The sequence below is a fragment of the Nothobranchius furzeri genome, chromosome 8 (genome assembly GCF_043380555.1).
Source record: "Nothobranchius furzeri strain GRZ-AD chromosome 8, NfurGRZ-RIMD1, whole genome shotgun sequence".
NCBI lineage: Eukaryota > Metazoa > Chordata > Actinopteri > Cyprinodontiformes > Nothobranchiidae > Nothobranchius > Nothobranchius furzeri.
Genome location: NC_091748.1, coordinates 70040918 through 70052103, shown reverse-complemented (window position 1 = coordinate 70052103; position 11186 = coordinate 70040918). Strand labels below are relative to the sequence as shown.

The 11186-nt window shown below is 48.1% G+C and overlaps 1 long non-coding RNA gene across 1 annotated transcript; it reads right to left on the bottom strand.

Annotated features, from left to right (window-relative positions):
• Positions 1-3172: 3172 nt before the first annotated feature.
• On the bottom strand, positions 3173-3812 carry LOC139071400 (uncharacterized). Its single transcript, XR_011521303.1, has 2 exons — positions 3566-3812; positions 3173-3430 (listed from the first exon to the last, which is right to left on the bottom strand). It is a non-coding gene; the product is annotated as an uncharacterized lncRNA (long non-coding RNA).
• Positions 3813-11186: the final 7374 nt, after the last annotated feature.

Genomic DNA, 11186 nt, shown 5'->3' with positions numbered 1-11186 from the left:
TCAGTCTCCACGTTTCAGTTCAGTCATCTGTTTCCATCTTCCAGACACGTTCCCTCTCTTGTCAGACTCCTGCTGATGTTTTAACCTCTCAATGTCGACTTTTTCTTTCACCTTTCCTGTCTAAGAAAACCTCAGAGACTCTGAATTCCTTTGGTGGTAATTCAACAAATATATGAGACAACCAGTCACGACAGAGAAGGACAAAAACTAACATCTTTCTCCACGAACGTGCGCTGGAAAGTAGCAGCATTGTCACATTATTGTTATAGTTTCTATTGGATTCTGTGGGATCTGAAATTGTGTTGCTTTGTGCTTTTTAATTATATCAAATGTCATTCAAATAATTCAGATTTTATTTGAACATAATGAGGCCGATGAGACTAATTTTAACACTGTTTGGCTGTGATGTTTTAAACTGGAGAAATAAAGTAAGGAGGATGCGATCGGCTTAACAATGTATTCAGTGGGTGTTTTAGTCCGTAATTAGAAAAAAGTTGCAGGTCAATCCAACCTTTTAATTTGTTTCAAAATGTTCCCAGTAAATTAATTTCCATCAGGAGAAAAGACTCATCCTGGGACAACAATTTCAAGGTTTTGTGATGTTTCTGCTGCTAGCCCATAAAGCCTGGAGCAATTTTCGTTAAAGATAATATCACATATTATTTTTAATATCACACCATCTGTGAAATAGCACAACTGATCCTGAGAGTTAATAATCTTTTTTTTTCTGTATCCCAAACAATTTATAAGAGACAAATTTAGAGAACACCAGCCTGGGAACATGAGACATAAATCCCTGTACATTTGTTCAGGCAGTCTTCCCAGTAATGACTGGTTTTATGCCCAGAGCTTAAGTTCTTGCTATTCAGTGACTTTTGGATTTCAGCATTAAAATAAGATTTGTGCATACCAGAATGTGTCTTTGCCAATCCAAGGGAAACACGTGGGTGGACGGACAAAGTAAAATAAAAATCAATGGGAATTTTTTTTTAGATCAGCTTCAGTGATCCAGAGGGTTGCCAATTCTTGGCTTTAAGCTACAGCTGGGCGGGTTGGTTTGGGTTTTGGATGTTGACTGATGGATCCCCCTCATTTTGTAATTCATTGAAGGGTGTAGAGCAAGAGGCAATCAGCCAACCTAGCGCATTGGTACGTAAGGCTTTTACATGTCAGCCAAGTACATTGGTGCGTTAGTGCTTTAAAAGCAAAAGTCAGGATCTTAAACTGAACCCTAAACAGGACAGGGAGCCAATGCAGGTGTTCCAGAATAGGGGTAACATGACTCTGCCAGTTTGTATTGGTCAAAAACATCGCTGCAGCATTTTGAATGAACTGGAGTCTCTTTATGGCGTAGTCTAATCGAGAAATAATGAATGCATGAACCACATATTCTAGATGGCACTGTTTTAATGCAGATTTCAGACCAGTTAGATGTTACAATTGGAAAAAACATGCCCTCACCACTGCATTTTTCTGTGCCACAATCGTAAGTCCAGTATCCAGCTTGACTACACGATTTTCTTCTCAGCAAAAACCTGAGTGAGAGTATGGGACAACTTTACGCACTGGCCTGTTTGGCTGTGACTATCCCGGTGTCCACTGCCTCTGCTGAGCGCTCATTCTCAGCATTAAAGCGCGTAAAAACGTACGCCAGAAACACGACCGGACAGACACGACTTTCAGCATTAGCCTCCATGTCCATAGAAAAGGCTCTACTCATGGACCTGAAGCGCACAGATAAACTGTATGACAGAGCCATTGAGGTTTTCCTGAGGAGAGAAAGAAGGATGGATTTTATTTTCAAATGAGCAGGAGAGGAGGAGATCCATGCTGGACATTTATGTTGGTGAGTAGAAACATTTTATTAGTATTTTTTTATGTTTTGTCATTTTATTTCGTTAATAATCAAGAAATGGTAACGAAATAAAATGGCTAAATGAAATTATTCTGTTTATGCAATTAATATTGTGTACAACGTGGTGTGCGCAGCTGCGCCCACATTGTTTCGCGGTGCCATTTTCTCCTAAACAAATGCAAATGTGTTTGCTTTACTTATTTTATTGTCTCATCTCTTAAACCTGTCTTTCATTTTTGAGATTTGACAGTATCTGTGGTCTTAGCTTCCTACCCTCATTTGGGAATGCGAGTTTGATTTCAAAGGCTCCGGAAATTACATGTCTTGACCAGCCACTGGTGTGTGTGCGTGTGTGTGTGGGAGAGAGAGAGAGTGAAAGAGAGAGGTTTCTCCAGCTGTGATGTCATATTGATGGTATTTTAAGGTGTATTAATTTAGATTGGATTGAATAGGAAATCACTGAAGGCGCAGGGGTGGAATGCACCGCCCGCCACTGCACATATGGGATGTGCACAGAAGCAGCTGGTCAGCCAACACTTTCTCACACCCGAAGCATCGAAAAATGATGCTGGGTGACCAAGCATTTGTTTCCGATGTGCTGTACCAGAACGTCGGTTTCTGCCTGCCGCGGTAAAATGTAGATTCCACCGAATTCTGGCCTTTACCCTCTTGATATTTGGCCTTTCCCTTACCCCCATCCTCACCTTAACCCTCTTGCGCTTTCAAAACTTTGTTCCTAGTTATAACGTCCCTCTCCAACACGGTTAACGGGTGGTTTAGAATGAGCAACAGGGATAAGGTCAGGATGAGGGTGAGGGGAGGTTAAATAGCAAGAGGTTGAAGGTTAAATGTCTGTGAAATATGCGTTTTACTGCAGGCTCTGGTACCACGCGTTGGATATCACTGTGACAGAAACAAACGCTTGGTCACCCAGCGTCATTTCTCGATGCTCTGGGTGTGAGAACCTGTTGCAGATCAGCAGACCTCAACGCATGTGCAGAAAGTGAGGAGACGGGATACATAAGGTGGAGCAAGGGCATTCAGATTAGGGCTGGGCGATGTGGCCTCAAATCTGTATTGCAATATAATCTGAAGCATGTGCAATTACGATATATACTGCGATATATTTTTTCCTTTGTTTACATATGTCAAAATGACATGCTTTAAAAAATCCTCACATGGAAAATATATTGCAGCAGAATAAAGACGTCCAAAAAGTATAGAATGCTCCTGCTCCTCCTGCTACATGCTTGCAGTGTCATGTTCCTGGGAAGGTGTTTAACCCACGACATGAAGAACCATCACAGGACAAAGGCAGAAAGTTCAAACAATGATTTATTAACCCTAACTAAAAGTGTCCTGGAGATATCCAAGTGTGAAGTAGTCGGCAAGAGTCCAAAAGCCAGCAGGGAGGGCAAACGGTGTGACGGGGTACGTCCAGGAGAGGGAGCCAGATGATGGCGGCAGAGGGCAAGTGAAGCTGGAGGAGAGGTGAACCTTGAGTGTGTAATCCAGACGGGTTATGGTGACTTCCAGGTAGGTACATCCATCTGTGGTTCAGCGATTCCAAGTATCCTGAAGATGAAACAGACTTGAGTCCAAACACCAAAAAATCCAAGCATAAAAAACCAGATAAATCCAAAAACTGTGACAGCACAAATGTCTGAGCAGAGACCAAGTAAAACCTAGTACTGAGTGGCAAGATTCTACCGTGAGTAGTTAATCATCCAGCGATGTGAAGTGGTTCCCTCTCCTCTTAAATAGAGCTCTGCTGCGGTTGATTAGAGGATCTGCAGCTGCCGCTGATCGGTAATGCCCCACAGCTGGTGAGTGCCCTCTCCTGGAATGACAGTCTTACAAAGATGTTGTGGAGAAGAGGGAGTACTCACCCCGTCACACAACAATGCCCCCCCCCTCAACGGACGCCACCTGGCGTCCTAGCAACCGACTCCTCGTAGTCCCGAATGAGGGAATGGTCCACGATGAAGGAGCGCGGGACCAAGGAGCGTTCCTCTGGGCCGTACCCCTCCCAGTCGACCAGGTACTGGACCCCACGACCACGGGGTCGGGAGTCGAGGATCCGCCGGACTGAGTAGACCAGTCCCCCCTTGTAGAGCCGGGCCGACGGCGGAGGCGCAGGAGCAGGGCAAAGAGGACTGGATCCAACGGGTTTAACCAAGGAAATGTGAAATACAGGGTGTACCTTCATATTCCTGGGGAGGTCCAGCCGAACCGTGGTGGGAGTAGACGTGTCCAGGACCCTGAAGGGGCCGATGAACCTAGGAGTGAGCTTCCTAGAGGAGGCCTTTAGCGGGATGTCCCGGGAAGACAGCCAAACATCCTGACCAGGAGAGTACAGCGGGGCGGGGCGCCGGTGTCGGTCTGCCAGCTGCTTGTTCCTGGCGGCAGTGTGCTCCAAAGCCGCCCGGATAGAGGCCCATGCCCGTCTGGCCCCCCTGAGAAACTGCGGGATGGAGACTGAAGCCGAGGACTGCTGTGGAAACAGTGAGGGTTGGTAACCCAGAGACGCCTCAAATGGTGACTGACCGGTGGAGGTGGATACATGGCAGTTGTGAGCATACTCGATCCATGCTAAATGTGTGCTCCAGGTGTTGGGCTGGGAGGAGCAGACACAACGCAGCATGGCACCCAGCTCTTGGTTTAACCGCTCACACTGCCCATTAGTCTGAGGATGGTGGCCGGAGGTGAGGGCGACCTTGGCGCCCAGAGCTTCTGCGAACTCCTTCCAGACCCGAGCCACGAATTGGGGACCCCGGTCAGACAGAATCTCCGTGGGAATACCATGCAGCCTAAAAACATGCTTCACAAGGAGTTTGGCAGTAACAGTGGAGGAGGGAAGGCCTTTAAGAGGCACCAAATGACATGCTTTAGAAAACCTGTCGACCACTGACATGATACATGTGAAGCCCTGAGATTCTGGAAGACCTACAACAAAATCAAGCGCTATATGCGACCAGGGACGTGACGGATTAGGAAGGGGACAGAGGAGCCCAGCTGGGGCTCGGTGGTCTCCCTTTTGCTGAGCGCACACATGACAAGCTGAAATATAGTTCTTAATGTCTATATACATGGAGGGCCACCAGAAGGTCCGTCGTATCAGAGCTATAGTGCGTCCCACACCTGGATGAATGGAAAACCTTCCTGTGTGTGCCCAATGTATAACCTGCCCCCTAAGCGCCTGAGGAACGAATAGCCTCCCTGGGGGTCCCCCCTGGTCCGGGCTCGGTTTTGAGTGCCTCCAAAACCTTGTCCCGGATCTCCCAGGTGATCCCACCTACCACACATGACGAAGGAAGGATGGGTTCGGGCTCGGGTTCTTGGTCTGGTGCATACAGTCTGGATAAGGCATCGGGTTTAGTGTTCTTTGATCCAGGGCGATAAGAAATCTGAAAATTAAAGCGTGAGAAAAACAACGACCACCTGTATTGGCAGGGGTTAAGACGTTTGGCTTCTTTCAGATAGATTAAGTTCTTGTGGTCTGTCCATATTAGGAACAGCTGTTCCGCTCCTTCCAGCCAATGCCTCCATTCCTCGATGGCGAGTTTCACCGCGAGCAGCTCCCGGTCTCCCACGTCGTAACGGCTTTCCGTCGGGGACAGCCGCCTGGAGAAAAAGGCACACGGGTGCAGTTTATTGTCCTCGGGCGCTACCTGTGAGAGGACCGCCCCCACCCCGGTCTCAGATGCATCCACCTCTAGCACGAACTGCCTCTGGGGATCGGGTCTGTGGAGGACTGGAGCGGCAGTGAAGCGCCTCTTAAGTTCCTGGAAAGCAGCCTCGGCTTCTGGGGACCAGACAAATGGGCGTTTCACAGACGTTAAGTTAGTTAGCGGTGCGGCTACCTGGCTGTATCCCTTAATGAAGCGCCGGTAAAAGTTCGCAAATCCCAGGAAGCGCTGCAGCTGTTTCCTGGATGAGGGGGTGGGCCACTCCGTGACCCCGCGGACCTTCTCCGGATCCGCTCTGAGCCTCCCGTGTTCCACGATGAACCAGAGGAACTTGACCTGTGGGACATGAAACAAACACTTCTCTGCTTTGACATATAAGCGATTCTCCAACAACCGCTGGAGAACCGCTCTAACATGTTCCACATGCTGTGCAGAGTCCTCTGAAAAAATCAAAATGTCATCTAAATAAACTGTTACAAACTTATTCAGGAAATCGCCCAACACAGAGTTCACAAGCGCCTGGAATACAGCAGGGGCGTTAGTCAACCCAAAAGGCATAACCAAATACTCATAATGTCCAATAGGAGTGTTAAAAGCCGTCTTCCACTCATCCCCTTGCCTGATGCGCACCAGGTGGTACGCGTTCCTAAGATCCAGACGGCTAACCACCCGTGCATTCTGCACAGGTTCGAAGGTCGAGCTGAGTAGAGGCAATGGGTATTTATTCTTTACAGTGATCTGGTTTAGTCCTCTATAGTCTATGCAAGGTCTGAGGGTACCTTCCTTCTTTGGGACGAAGAAAAACCCCGCGCCCAGGGGAGAGGAAGAGGGTCGAATGAGTCCAGCGGCCAGGGATTCCTGTATGTAGGTCTCCATGCTCTCCTGCTCAGGTCTGGAGAGGTGGTACAGACGACTGCTGGGAAGAGGAGCCCCAGGCAGCAGCTCTATGCTACAGTCAAAAGGCCTGTGTGGAGGAAGAGAAGTAGCTCTGTCCTTACTAAATACCTGTGCGAGGTCGTGATACTCCTGGGGTACATTAGACAGGTCAATCTTCTCGGCTGATGGCGGTCTAAAAGCGCTGATGTTAGGAGGGGCTGCTCCGAGGCAGGACTGGGAGCATCTCGGGCTCCACCCCTCCACTCTTCCCGTCTCCCAGTTCACCTGGGGATTGTGGCGGAGGAGCCAAGGGTGACCGAGCACTACTGCAGTCTGTAGGGAGGGAAAAACAAAAAACTCTATTTCCTCCACATGATTTCCCGACACCCTGAGTTTTACTGGGACAGTCCGATGCGTGATGGTGGTTAAGCTGCGTCCATCCAGAGCCGCCACCGCGAGTGGAGTGGAGAGCCGGGTCGTGGGAATTCCCCACTGACGTACTCGTTCTGTGTCAATCAAAGATTGTTCACAACCTGAATCCAACAAAGCATCAACCGGAAACTGTTTAGCATTAGCATACAACATACAAGGTAACACACTGCGGGACCCCTTAGAGTTCTGACTGCCCACCAGTAGTCCCGACATTACCGGTGGGCACGCCCTTTTACCAGAACCGGGCAGGCTTTGGCAAAATGCCCAGACCCCCCACAGTACATGCAAAGACCTGACCTCATGCGATGTTCACGTTCCTCCTTGCTGAGTTTGGTCTTTCCTAATTGCATGGGTTCCTCCGGGGGAAGACTCTCCGAGGAATGACTTACTGACCCAGTTGCCGGTGTGGGTGTGGGCACGTGAAGCTCCCGGTGCCTCTTGTCGAGGGAGATGGCCAGCTTGATCAGCCCCTCCAGGAACTGAGGTTCCGGGCACATGGCGAGCTGGTTCCTGATGCGGCTGTTTAGAGCCTCCGTAAAGGCGGCGATGAGGGCCTCCTCGTTCCAGGCGGATCGAGCCGCCAGGGTACGAAAATCCAGGGTCATCTCTGCCACCGTCCTCTGCCCCTGTGACAGCGTCCACAGCCTCCTGCTTATGTCCATAGGGGATATGTCAGAGCCAAAAGTCAACTTAAATTCGACCAGGAAAACGTCCAAGGGGCCTGCCAAAAAGGCAGGGTTGTGGCTCTTAGCTTCTGCCCACCTTAATGCTTTTCCTCGTAGCAGTCCAACAATATAAGAAATGCGACTTACATCAGTGTGGAAGGCTCCAGGAGACCGTGCAAACGCCAACTGATACTGGAGGAGAAAACTGTGGCACTCCTCGAACTCTCCACTGTACGTCTGAGCAGGAGGCGCAGGGGCGGTGTGGTAATAGGCGGGTTCCGCGGCCGCAGCCCCTTCAGTATTGAGCTCAGGAACGGCGAGGTTTCCTTGGGAGGTGGTGGCTCTCTCCTGAGAGGGGTCCTGAGCCTGGAGCTGGGTCAAGCCCTGTTGAAGTTGACGGATCATGGCCTCCAGCTGTTGAGATCATTGGTTAACAATCTGGAGGTGTTCCAATAAGACCGGCAGGGCCTGTTCCTGCTGAGTTAACCTAGAACTGAAATCGGTGAGTGATGATTCCGTGGGGTTAGCGTTTTGGCTGGATGATTCTGTCATGTTCCTGGGAAGGTGTTTAACCCACGACATGAAGAACCATCACAGGACAAAGGCAGAAAGATCAAACAATGATTTATTAACCCTAACTAAAAGTGTCCTGGAGATATCCAAGTGTGAAGTAGTCGGCAAGAGTCCAAAAGCCAGCAGGGAGGGCAAACGGTGTGACGGGGTACGTCCAGGAGAGGGAGCCAGATGATGGCGGCAGAGGGCAAGTGAAGCTGGAGGAGAGGTGAACCTTGAGTGTGTAATCCAGGCGGGTTATGGTGACTTCCAGGTAGGTACATCCATCTGTGGTTCAGCAATTCCAAGTATCCTGAAGATGAAACAGACTTGAGTCCAAACACCAAAAAATCCAAGCACAAAGAACCAGATAAATCCAAAAACTGTGACAGCACAAATGTCTGAGCAGAGACCAAGTAAAACCTAGTACTGAGTGGCAAGATTCTACCGTGAGTAGTTAATCATCCAGCGATGTGAAGTGGTTCCCTCTCCTCTTAAATAGAGCTCTGCTGCGGTTGATTAGAGGATCTGCAGCTGCCGCTGATCGGTAATGCCCCACAGCTGGTGAGTGCCCTCTCCTGGAATGACAGTCTTACAAAGATGTTGTGGAGAAGAGGGAGTACTCACCCCATCACACAACATGCAGTCGCTGCCATTCTGTTATTCCAATGTTGGCGCGGGCGCACATCTTAGTGACATCATGTGTTATCGCGATATTCAACTCAACTCAACTTTATTTGTAAATCGCGCCTTACAGGCAAAAAGATGCCACCAAGGCGCTACACTGATAAAGTAAAAAACATAAAACATTAAGTCCAGAAAATAAAAACATTGTATCACAAGATAAGATAAAAAAATACAGTGAGTACACAGATTGCTATAAGTAAAACAATAAAACTAGTTAGAAAAATTAAAAGACAGATCATAAAAGTGGGTTTTTAGCCTTGCCTTAAAAACCGCAACAGAGGTGGAGGCCCTTATGCTGAGAGGAAGCTCGTTCCAAAGCTTAGGACCCACCACAGCAAAGGCCCTATCACCACGTGTCTTGGGGCCGAGAGAAGCATGAGGTTCTCCGAGCGGAGTGACCGTGCAGGGGTGTACGGTTGAAGCAGTGACGCCAAGTAAGGAGGGGCCAAACCATTTAACGTTTTAAAAACCAATAAGAGTATTTTAAAACGAATCCTTACATCAATGGGCAGCCAATGAAGCGCAGCCAGGACAGGAGTAATGTGGTCTTACTTGCGCCTGCCCTCTAAAAATATGGCAGCAGCATTCTGCACCATTTGCAACCTGGCTATTGAGCCCTTGCTCACACCAAATAAAACAGAGCTGCAGTAGTCCAATCCCACCGTAATAAAAGCATAGAGTACCATCTCAAGATCATGACGTGACTAAAATGGTTTGATCTTTGCCAACTGACAAAGGTGGAAAAAGGAGGAGGAGATCACTCCATTGATGTGGGTATCAAAACTAAGGGCGCTATCCAGTTTAACATCAAGATTAGTCACAGATGTAGTCAGCTGGCCATTAAAATGCCCACAGTCAGTTAGGGAAGAGTCACAATGAATGCTTGGAGCAAACAATATAGCCTCTGTTTTGTGATCATTTAGGCTCAGAAAATTTTCACTCATCACTGGCGCCATCTTGAGCTCCTGCATCTATCGTGGTAGAGCCAAAAACGTATCATTACCCAATTTTATATCATTTCTACCTTATATAGTTTATATTGCCCACCCCTAATTCAGCGCCTTAAATACAAAAGTTATAAGTTTGAACCTCACATGGAAGGGAACCGGAAGCCAATGGAGATTCTCCAAGACTGGAGTAATACGCTGCGATGGACTGGCTCTCTGTCCAGGGTGTACCCCGCCTGATTGCCCATTGACCACTGGAGATAGGCACCAGCCCCCCGCGCAACCCTACGTGGACAAGCAGGTTCAGAAAGTGGATGGATGGATGGATGGATGGATGGATGGATGGATAGAATAATACGACTTCGTCGGCTTGTGTTTGTCAGGAACCTAACAACAGCATTTTGAGCCACCTGCAGATGGCTCAAGGCAGAGACCGGAGCACCAGTGAGAAGCCCATTTGCATATAAGCCGGGAGGTAATAAAAGCATGGATTAGGTGTGCTTCCGCTATCAGAATTTCAGGGTAATTTACTGGAACTTCCCAGCATCCATGTGTCTTGACCTCATTGGGCTGGCTGAATGGGCTCATTTCCAGGCCCGTTTTCAGGAACCAATGGAGTACCAGAACAGGTGTAGGTACTCGGAAAGGCCCGGTTAAGTCGCTGAGCCTAAACTTAGCTTAACTACAAGTGATTTGTTGTAAATTAGTAGGAAATTAAATCAGCAGATGTCCAAAACAACCAGTTTGTAAAAAAGGAAGAGTTGTGTGTGAAGCAGAATGGAAGCTTAAGCAAATAAGCACTGGTCGCACTGCTTTAAAATTGCTGTTTCTAAACCCCCAACATCAGAAAACAAAGTGGAAATCTCTCAACAATTCCCCACATTCACAGGGCTTTGTTGTCTCACAAAGCACCATAAAAACTGTTGCTTCTTCTGGTCATTGAATGCCACATTTTACATCACACAACTCTGTCCCCATCTTCCAAATGGATTAAATTGCTGTAGCTACTTCAACAGACTTTTAATGTTACTGTGGGCGCTTTTTGGTGTTCCAGTGACATCTCTCACTGCCAAAGTAGTCGCGATTTGCTGACGTCTGTACAAAGTCGTGAGAGGGCTGAATTTGTATCGAGCTGCTGAGGGGACCAAGCCATCGTATCTCCCTGTCACTTTCCCCTACCAGAATTCACCCTGAAGTTCTGTCAATGGAAACACAACTATTATTTTAATGCAGGCTGAGTTAGCGTTCAAGCTAGGTTAGCATGCTAAGCTGCTAAGCGCACCAGTGCATGCTGGGAACTGGGTCCCATTCTTGTTGATGACAGCTCCCTCTTGTGGACACTCGTATCCATTGGTCAACGCTCAAAGCTCCAGTAAATGATTCATTTTGCTGTAGAGGCCAGAGGAGGGACTTAGGGGAAATATAAATTATGAAAGATTACCTACTTTATATCACAGCACAGGGTCAGATAGTCATAGTTAAA